A 9,453-nucleotide genomic window follows, 5' to 3' on the forward strand; every position below is an offset into this window, starting at 1 on the left:
GAAAAGTTTTATTCCTTAATAAAAAATAAGGTAATATTTAAAAATGCCTTTACTCTAATAGCATTTTAAAATTCTTGCTCTATGCTTAATGTTTCAGAACCAATTCAAAGACTTAATTTTATAATTTATGGAGGTAGACGTTTTTCTTTTTCAGATGATTTTGCAGGCACAATTAGTACTCTGAAGCAGTAGCTTAGAAATAGCGGATTGGACTAGACTAGACTAACTGTTCTAGACTAACTTTAGGTTGAAAGGGGATCATCATTATGCAGTTAGACCCCCTGGAAGATTTGTTTTCCTTGCACAGGGGGAAGAGAGAAGGTATAATAAAGCAAGGCTAAAAGTCTGTTTTTTTGATTGAACTTAAGCGGTTCATTTTATAACTCCAATATAGCATGGGTAAAATAGATATTCAGTCACTCTCACTGGCTTTTTGGCAAGATAATAGGGCTATGTTCTATCTTTATTTCAACAAATCATTATGGTGCACCTCCTCTGGGCCCAGCATTCTGCTGGGTACTGGTTGTCTAGTAAACAAAACATGCATGATTATGCCTTCATGGAGCTTATATCTAGGAAAGGGAACAGAAATAAATATACACACACAAAGATATAATTAAAATTTGATATGTGTTAAGAAGAAAAAGAACATAATGCCATGTGAGAACATAATGAAATAAACCTCATTTAGAATGGATGGATAGGAATGCCCTCTTTGACCTAAGGATGATAAGAACTAGCCAGGCAAAAAATAGAAGAAAGAGTAAAAATAGCAGAGGGAACATCATGTATGAAGTATTTGAGGTGAGAAAAACATAGCTGAGTTTCAGAAAGTGAAAGATAGTCCTTGTAGCTGAAGTGTAATGAGCGAGGGTGCGACGTAACGTTAGATATGGTTGGAGAGATTGGTAGGGGCTAGTTATCCGACAAGACCTTGTAGGTAACATTATGGAAGTGAGATTTGATACTAAGTGCAATGGAAAGCCATCGAAGGGTTTAAGAACATTTCAGAAAGATAGTTCTGACTGTATTATGAATAGATGGGGGAAGATGGAGTGAAAGGAGGAAGACCTGCTGGGAAGCTATTTCAGAAGTCCAGGTAAGAGATGATGGTGGCTTGGATTAGTGTGGAGGCAGATGGGCCAGAGAGAAGGGTTAGGTTCAAGATATATTTTAGCTTTTATGCCAAATATACTCATGGACAAATCAGAATAACTACACTGGAAAATACAGGTTGAGGCAGAAATAATACAGTTCAAATTCTACTTCTTTAGAGCACTCTTTACTTTTCTTAGTATAATTTAGTTGGTATATTGGCAAGTGCAAAATTACTTCGGTGAGTTATTCTCAAAGTTTTATGATCTAAAATTTTGTCAGAAAATAAATATTAATAATTTGCTTACCAAATTTACAAGTGGGATTTATGGTAGTATAAAATAGTTTAAATTTACAAATATGTTATATTAATATAAAGAAATCATACTTGCTGGAAATGTTTTCAAACTTTCATTCTCTTCTGATATCAAACATTACTTTGTACTGGAGCCTTTGTGTATTCTGAATGTCCGGAAGCCAAAATATTTTGTTTTAGCTCCCACTCTATAGTATTTCCCAGCTGTGTACTTATATGGTATAATAAAAGGATTTAACAATTGGGAAATAGCAGCTGCATTTGGAAATTCCCTTTTCATTTGATAGATTCAATAATGTATAAGTGTAACATCAGACCTGTAATGACTTATACTGCAAGTATCATATCACCGACCAATTTTTCTTTACAGCAAAGGAAAACAATAGAAGGATTTTAGATTTCTGGACAGCCTTGCAAACCTACATATATTGAGTGTATGTGTTGCAGTGGGGTGACTGTGATGAGAGTAAAACTTAATGAACACTTTGCCTCATTCTACATTCAAGTAAATATTAAATCTGGAAGAATTGTTATGAAGTTAAGTGAAACTTGTAGTTCTCTTCAGTGGATCCTATTTGTTACGCACTGTAATTGAACCTCATAAAATCAGCATAGAGAAATAAAATTTAAAAGAAAGTCTAAAAACAACAACAGAGATTTTATCAGCGTTTAACTCAGTTTCCATTGTAATTTGCTTTCAGTGATGGCCCTCACTCATGAACAGTTAGAAACAGGCACTAAAAGTTTCTTATATACTGGGTTCAGGAAGGGTTTTACTTTGAAATATCAACACCACAGAGGAGCTTTTCTGTAAGACAGAGTAAAGACAAAACAGAGAAGTTCTGCTAATCCCTACTTCTGGATTAGAAAAAAAATCTTTAGATGTTAAAATTCGGATTAATTATTTTGATGTTGCACTCCAACAAAATATGAGACTATACAGTTTCAAATGAGTGAAAAAATTCATTGTGGAATAAGCAAAGGAGAATAGAAACTTAGAGAACAGAAATTTTAGAGATCAGCATTCCAAGACTGATTGAAGATAAAAAAATTTTAGACTCTGATTTTAATTACCATTACTTATATTATGGACACCAAAATGTTCGATTTTAAATTTAGTGTGCTATGTTAATTTGTAAGATCCGTTTGAAGGCTGAAAAGTTAGTGTAAATAAGAATTCACTGTCCTTGTTTGCTATGTACAACCACTACTATTTTCATTATGGTACTAGTGTACCAGCACCTTTTTTGTAGAGGAATTTTGACACTTCTTTGAAATATATTTTTGCTCCCATTAGAACTGATTCATTAGACAGGAATAAATTCACATAATTTTTTCATCAAAAAATGTATAGTGTATCATTCTTTTTAATGTAAACAAGCATGAAGAACATTTTGTAGTAATATTTAGTGGCTAGCATATAATATTGTGTGTAATGATTATCTGCTAACGATTACTTGAGTGTGTAGCACCTACTAAGTTCTAAGCACAGGGACTTTCTTGTGAATAAGACAGGTATGATCCCCTCACAGAGTGAGACAATTTTAGACAATGGTAAGTGCAATAAAGAAAATTAAATAAGAAAATGTGATTGAATGACTACTTTAAACAAGCTAGGGAAGGTCTTTTTGAAGAGGTGACATTTGAGTTGAGATTTGAATAATGAAAGGGAGACAACTATGCAAAAATTTGGGGGAAGACACACAGCTAGAATATATAGTAAGTGCAGAAACCTCTTGGTTGGTGTATTTGAGCAATAGGAAACAATGGAGTGTCTGCAGTGGAATGGGTGAGGGAGAGAATGGTATGAGATGAAATCTAGGAGGCAGGCAGATGACAGATACTATGGGGTATCATAGGCTACAGTGAGATGTTTCGACTTTACTTCAAGTGAAAGAGGAAGCCATTGGAAGATTTTAAGAAAGAGACTACCATGATTTGATTTATGTTTTTAAAAGATCATATTAGCCGCTGTGTACATAATGGATTGCAAGAGATAACACCACAAACAAGGGTACCTATTAGGAAAACTGTTGCAGTAGTGCAGGTGAGAGTTTGACGGTAAGTGGAAGAGTGGACAGTTGGGGAGTTTATTCTTTGAAGAGTTCCCATAGAGTCTGAAGAAGACAAGATTCACACAGAGGGTGAGAATATGTTATGTAATATACATGTGGGCAGAAATTTAGTCAAGAATGAACAGGAAGTGAAGTCGATGAGACCAGGGCATGGGGAAGGGTAAGGCTTGCCTCCTGGACCAAGAATGGTCCCATGTGAGGACAGAAGCTTTTTGCCTAATAGGGAGATATTTACAGGTGACTTCCAGGGTAGGTTATGGGAATGTGGGCTAGACACCAACAGTATCTCTTACAAGATCCCCAAAGTGACAGGATTCTAAGTGGGACCTCTTGCATGCATGTGCACCTGTGCACTTACATGCATTCTCATACTGATATATATTTTAAGCCAAAATGGGATTATATGCATTTGGCTTTTAACTACTAGTCTAATTAGGTAGAAATAATCATACTGGACCCTCAGGCCCAGAATATCAGAACTCCTTATTTTAGAGACCTACTTAAATTCCCCCAAGTTTTATCTTCTAGAAAAGTTTAAAAAATAATATTCCACTATGAATAAAAGATGCCAATAAAGTTGTTTGTTGTAATTTTAAAAAAAAGTAATAATAGGCATGTTGAGATATTTAGTAAATAATTGTTGGGAACAATACTTTCTTGCTTGCAAACAATTTCTCCTCTCTGCCTTTCTTGCTTTCAGTTCAATGAAGTTGCTAATCAACTCTGAAGTGTTCTATGTAGTTCGCTTTGAGTCATAAAAATTCTGTGTGGACTTTGTACCATTCGTGGGAATGGAGCTGTTGCCATTACATGATAACATAGTCCAGGAACTTTGGGTGAGGATTTAATCCTTCCCAGCCATGCTTTATGTTGTGACAGACTTTTAGAAGATTTCTAATTTTGTTACCTTTTAAAAGATTTTAAAAACTTGAATTGTTGCCAGTTTTTGTTAAGATTTAGTAATTTAAGGTAGTAGGTAGCACTCAAATAAAATTTATTTATTTTTTATTTTTATTATTTTCCTCACATTTACTTTAGAAAGTGTAGTGAAACCCACTGGTTCACCTGGTCCGAACTATGTGCAGGGTTTATGTTCATCTTTTTGGTACCTGATTGGGTCTATGAAGCACTGGGGAAAAAAAATCCATACACTAGGGAAGTTTAGACTTCTTGAGAAATTTAGTTACTGCTACTCTCATTTTAGGATTTGGATATTCATTCACTTTAAGTAAAATTCAAACCTAGACTTCTGGTAATAAGTGAAAATGTTCATCCTTGCCCCTGAGTCATGAAACAACATTCTCCAGGAAGCCCTGTGGGAGATTTCCCATTTTCTATAACTTTGAAAATACATTAGCATACAGTATTGTCCGTTTTTAAACCCATCTCAGAAACTTAATGACAGAAATTTACTTACAGTTTGGACCAAAAAATAAAACCATATTTATGGCATGGTGTAGGTAGTGAAATAGACAACTAATGCTGTCTAGTGTTAACACATTGACCACCTTTATATATGCACACCTTGCTTATGTGCACTGTTTCATTCCTGCTCTTAAAAAATGTATATTTAAAAAAAACTTTCCTAAACCTGGCTTATTTAAACAAAACGATTATTGGCATGCTACTTGGAAATATGTCATTGTTTATGGAAATTTGAATTATTTTATCATTATTTTTATTGATATAATGCATCTTTCTAAATATACTTTTTGGAAAAGATTTCTTACTTACATAGCTATTATCAAAATCTTTATAAAAAGTAGAAACATTGACATGCTCCGGAATAGTTGGCTTTTTCCCCCCCTGGGCAAGAAGGAATCAGGTATGCATGCTGATTAACACACTCCAGTCATTAACGTGTGATTATGTGGGCTGCATATTGAGCACCTGCCAAAATATAAAAATCCAGTACTTTGTTACATCTGTGCAAAGACTTTTTTGCATTTCTTTTGCATTTTGACAGTTCAAGGAAAATCAGACCCCAGTATCTTCTTTTTTTTTTTCAGTGTAATAAAATTGTGTGTACAGAATGTTTTCAAGGAGATAGGATATGTCATGTTTATTTTTATTTTAATCTTTCGGGCTGTATAAGATCCAGTGACTGGGGTTTGCAGAACTCTGACTGTAATATGAATCTCTTAATGAACTTCATCACCATGATTCACTTACAATTTACAGCATTCCTTCATGTTCATAAGGATTATCTTTTCTGGGATTCAGCCAATATTCCTCTAGTTTGCTTTATTTTTATGGGATACCTTTATGTCTCATAAATATTTTGTTTTCATTCTTTCACCAATATGCTGTTAGCGTACACCTCATAGTGATGCCAGGGCTGCTATGGTTTGATTTTTCCTATCCAATATCCATTTGCAAATATTCCTTCATGACAAAAGTGTAGCTTGGGCTCTATAGCATTTCCAGACACTTAGGAAAAGTCACTTTTCGATAATTATTTAAAATAAGATTGGTTACTCAGAAAATCTGGTATGATCTCGTCTAACAGCTTGATTGAGCAGGCCTATTCTACTCAGCTTTTCTTTTCTTGATGGATTTAAATGGCATTTGAATGTAGTAGAAGATTTTTTTTTTTAAATAAGCTTCTCGTTAAAATTGGTCAGTATTAATCATAGGAAGCTGATCTCAGGACACCAATAATTTTCTAATTAAAGCAGAACTTCACAAGCAAATTTCAATCTATAGGTGGTTCTAATTAACGTACACTTTCTTGTACAGAATTCCTTCTTCCTCAGTGATGATTTGGATATATCACTGTAATGAAATATCATAACCGGAATAATGAAATCTGCACATTTCTGTAATGTTTCTAAGCATTATGGTATAGAAAGTAATGTATATAAATATTATATAGCATGCAGTCATTTACATGACTAATTTGAACTTTTTCAAGATTAGAATGAGATACGAATTTTAAGGTCCTTCTAGATTAGCATGAATAAGATGATGATACATATGATAGCGTGTTGCTTTGGGAGCAGAAAGCTGGGGTTGTGTTTCTACTCCTCCAGATCTACCTTCTTATTTTAATTTGAAGAGGGTTACTTTCCATAAAGTCAACTTAACATGACAAATCCTGCTGCCACCATTTATTTGGAGATGAGATTGTAAGGGCTCTCTTTGATTATTGAGTCAAACCACCTGCACTAAGCAGGAAAGATCCTACTTTGTTCCTTCCATGAACATATCTAACCTTTCTTGAACACATCTAGTGAATGTGCCTTAATTACCTTGATATGCAAATTATCCCACTGTTTAACTGTCCTCTGTAATAAGAAGTTTTCCTTGCTTTCCAAGAGAAATGTAACCTTTTTAAAGAAGAACAACTTCAAGCTATTATTCCTTTTGTTAATATAGCTTTCAATGTGATGACATATTTATTTTTTATACCCTTAACCTCTTAAGTATTATTTTGGTATTACTACAGTCCCGTGACCTCTAGGCATTATTTTTCTAGGTGATGCAAGTTGAGTTCAATAGTATGTCTCTGTGTAAACCACATCCTCAAATCCAAAGTATGAATTACACACCTTTGCTAATAAAATTGTACATTCAGGTAAAAATTAGAAATTAATACTTATGCATGTTATCTCTCTTCTTTATATTTAATTAGCACCCTAGAAAATGGGAAACCCGATTTAATAAAATGATTAGAAATTATTTTGTAAACTTCTGCTTTGATTATAATTTAACTCTAATTTGTTTTTGCTGCCAGTGTACTGAGAAAACCTAGAATACAATAGTCTCAAGTTCATCAAACTTTTGGGAAGAAATGTGCCCTCAGTCAAGCATAGATAGATTATTGTGGTATAATAGAAGAGACTCATTTACCTTGAACCACAAAGAATTAGAACTTTTTGGAAATTAGCATTATTTAGGAATTTTTTTGTTAGTTCTAGTGGTTAATTAGTAGTTTTTTTACATTACTGTGGGCTAGCCAGGATTAAACTAAAGTAATCCATGAACAAATTGAGAAAACCTTTGCTCTTGAATTCAGAGTTAATATTTGGCCTTCAGTTGTATTAATTTTTTTGTACATGGTATGCTTCTACCAAAATGCCTTTCTTGTTTTTGATATATTCTGATACATTTTGATATATATTCTGATATATATGTTCTGATATATATTGTATGTGAAGTTGATTAAAGTTCATTTATTTTGCTTTCTGTAATTGACAGTAAAATTAGAGTTTAGCTCTCCTTTCAGCTACTGTTCTCTTGGATCCGTGAGGAATGCCACAGTAGGGCAAGGAATGAATCTGAATCTGAGTTTTCGGATTTTTCAAAATTAAGAGAGAAAAATAAAAATTCACACCCCTCCCTTACCCAGAGAGAAAGGACGGGCTCTGTGATTGTAACTGAGCCATCGATTCAAGGTTGTGTGTTGTCTTCAGGTACTTGCTGCTTTGTGGTAAATTGGTGACAGTTTTGTGCCAAGTTTTCCTTTTTCTGGAAATGTAAATACAGATAGATGTTGATAGATAGATAGATAGATAGATAGTTTTATAAGCACATAGCCTCCAAAGAATCATTTTTAATCTCTGTACTTGTTTTATCTGTAAAAACTTAGCGAGCTAGAGATGTTATTTAAAAATTACTAGACTACAAAGAGTTTCCTGTTATGCCATTATATATATTTACTTGACATATTAGAAGGAAATTAAAGGCTTTTGTGGTGAAATTCTCAAAATTGGGAATTTTACTTGGGCAAGATCCTAGTGAAGACAGGAGATTGTTGAGTTCACAGAGTGGCTGGGAGGGCTCAGTGTGTATGACATATAGAGCAACCCGCTCTCTAGTTGCTTTTCCATAGGCAAACTAGACCATGAAAGGACTTCACTGTTAATAGAGTGTAATCTCTCTTAAGGAACAAATGGATTTGACTGACCTTGACTGGGCTCTGGTACTTTTTATTGTTAAGATTTGTGAGGAATTAAGAGGACACTCTGGCTATTTCTTTTTTTGTGTGACCCCAGACTCATCATTTTTATTTTATTTTATTAAAACCCACATTTGTTTATTTATTTATTTTTGGCTGTGTTGGGTCTTCGTTTCTGTGCGAAGGCTTTCTCTAGTTGTGGCAAGCGGGGGCCACTCTTCATCGCGGTGCGCGGGCCTCTCACTATCGCGGCCTCTCTTGTTGCGGAGCACAGGCTCCAGACGCGCAGGCTCAGTAATTGTGGCTCACGGGCCCAGTTGCTCCGCGGCATGTGGGATCTACCCAGACCAGGGCTCGAACCCGTGTCCCCTGCATTAGCAGGCAGATTCTCAACCACTGCGCCACCAGGGAAGCCCTATTTTATTATTTTTAAAAAATTTTATTTATTTAAAAATTTTTTTCCTGTTCTAAGCATTTTATATGTATTGAGTCATTTAATTTTTATAATAACCTTATAAGGTAGGTGCTAGTACTATCCCCATTTCATTGATGAGGAAACCAAGTCACCAAGATTTAGTGACTTGCTCAAGGTCCCAAAGCTCAAGTTCACTCAGGTGGCTGAGTTAGGATTTTTTTTTTAACATCTTTATTGGGGTATAATTGCTTTACAATGGTGTGTTAGTTTCTGCTGTATAACAAAGTGAATCAGCTATACATATACATACATCCCCATATCTCCTCCCTCTTGCGTCTCCCTCTCACCCTCCCTATCCCACCCCTCTAGGTGGTCACAAAGCACTGAGCTGATCTCCCTGTGCTATGCAGCTGCTTCCCATTAGCTATCTATTTCACATTTGGTAGTGTATATATGTCATTGCTACTCTCTCACTTTGTCCCAGCTTACCCTTCCCCCTCCCCGTGTCCTCAAGTCCATTCTCTATGTCTGCGTCTTTATTCCTGTCCTGTCCCTAGGTTCTTCAGAACAAGTTTTTTTTTTTTTTAGATTCCATATATATGTGTTAGCATACAGTATTTGTTTTTCTCTTTCTGACTTACTTCACTCTATG

General features: G+C 34.9%; 1 protein-coding gene across 15 annotated transcripts in view; it reads left to right on the forward strand.

Annotated features, from left to right (window-relative positions):
- Nucleotides 1-9,453, forward strand: part of SOX6 (SRY-box transcription factor 6) — a 618,861-nt gene that overhangs the window by 230,805 nt on the left and 378,603 nt on the right. The gene's annotated exons all lie outside the window — the stretch shown is intronic.

Source organism: Balaenoptera borealis, assembly GCF_965194805.1.
Source record: "Balaenoptera borealis genome assembly, chromosome: 11".
NCBI lineage: Eukaryota > Metazoa > Chordata > Mammalia > Artiodactyla > Balaenopteridae > Balaenoptera > Balaenoptera borealis.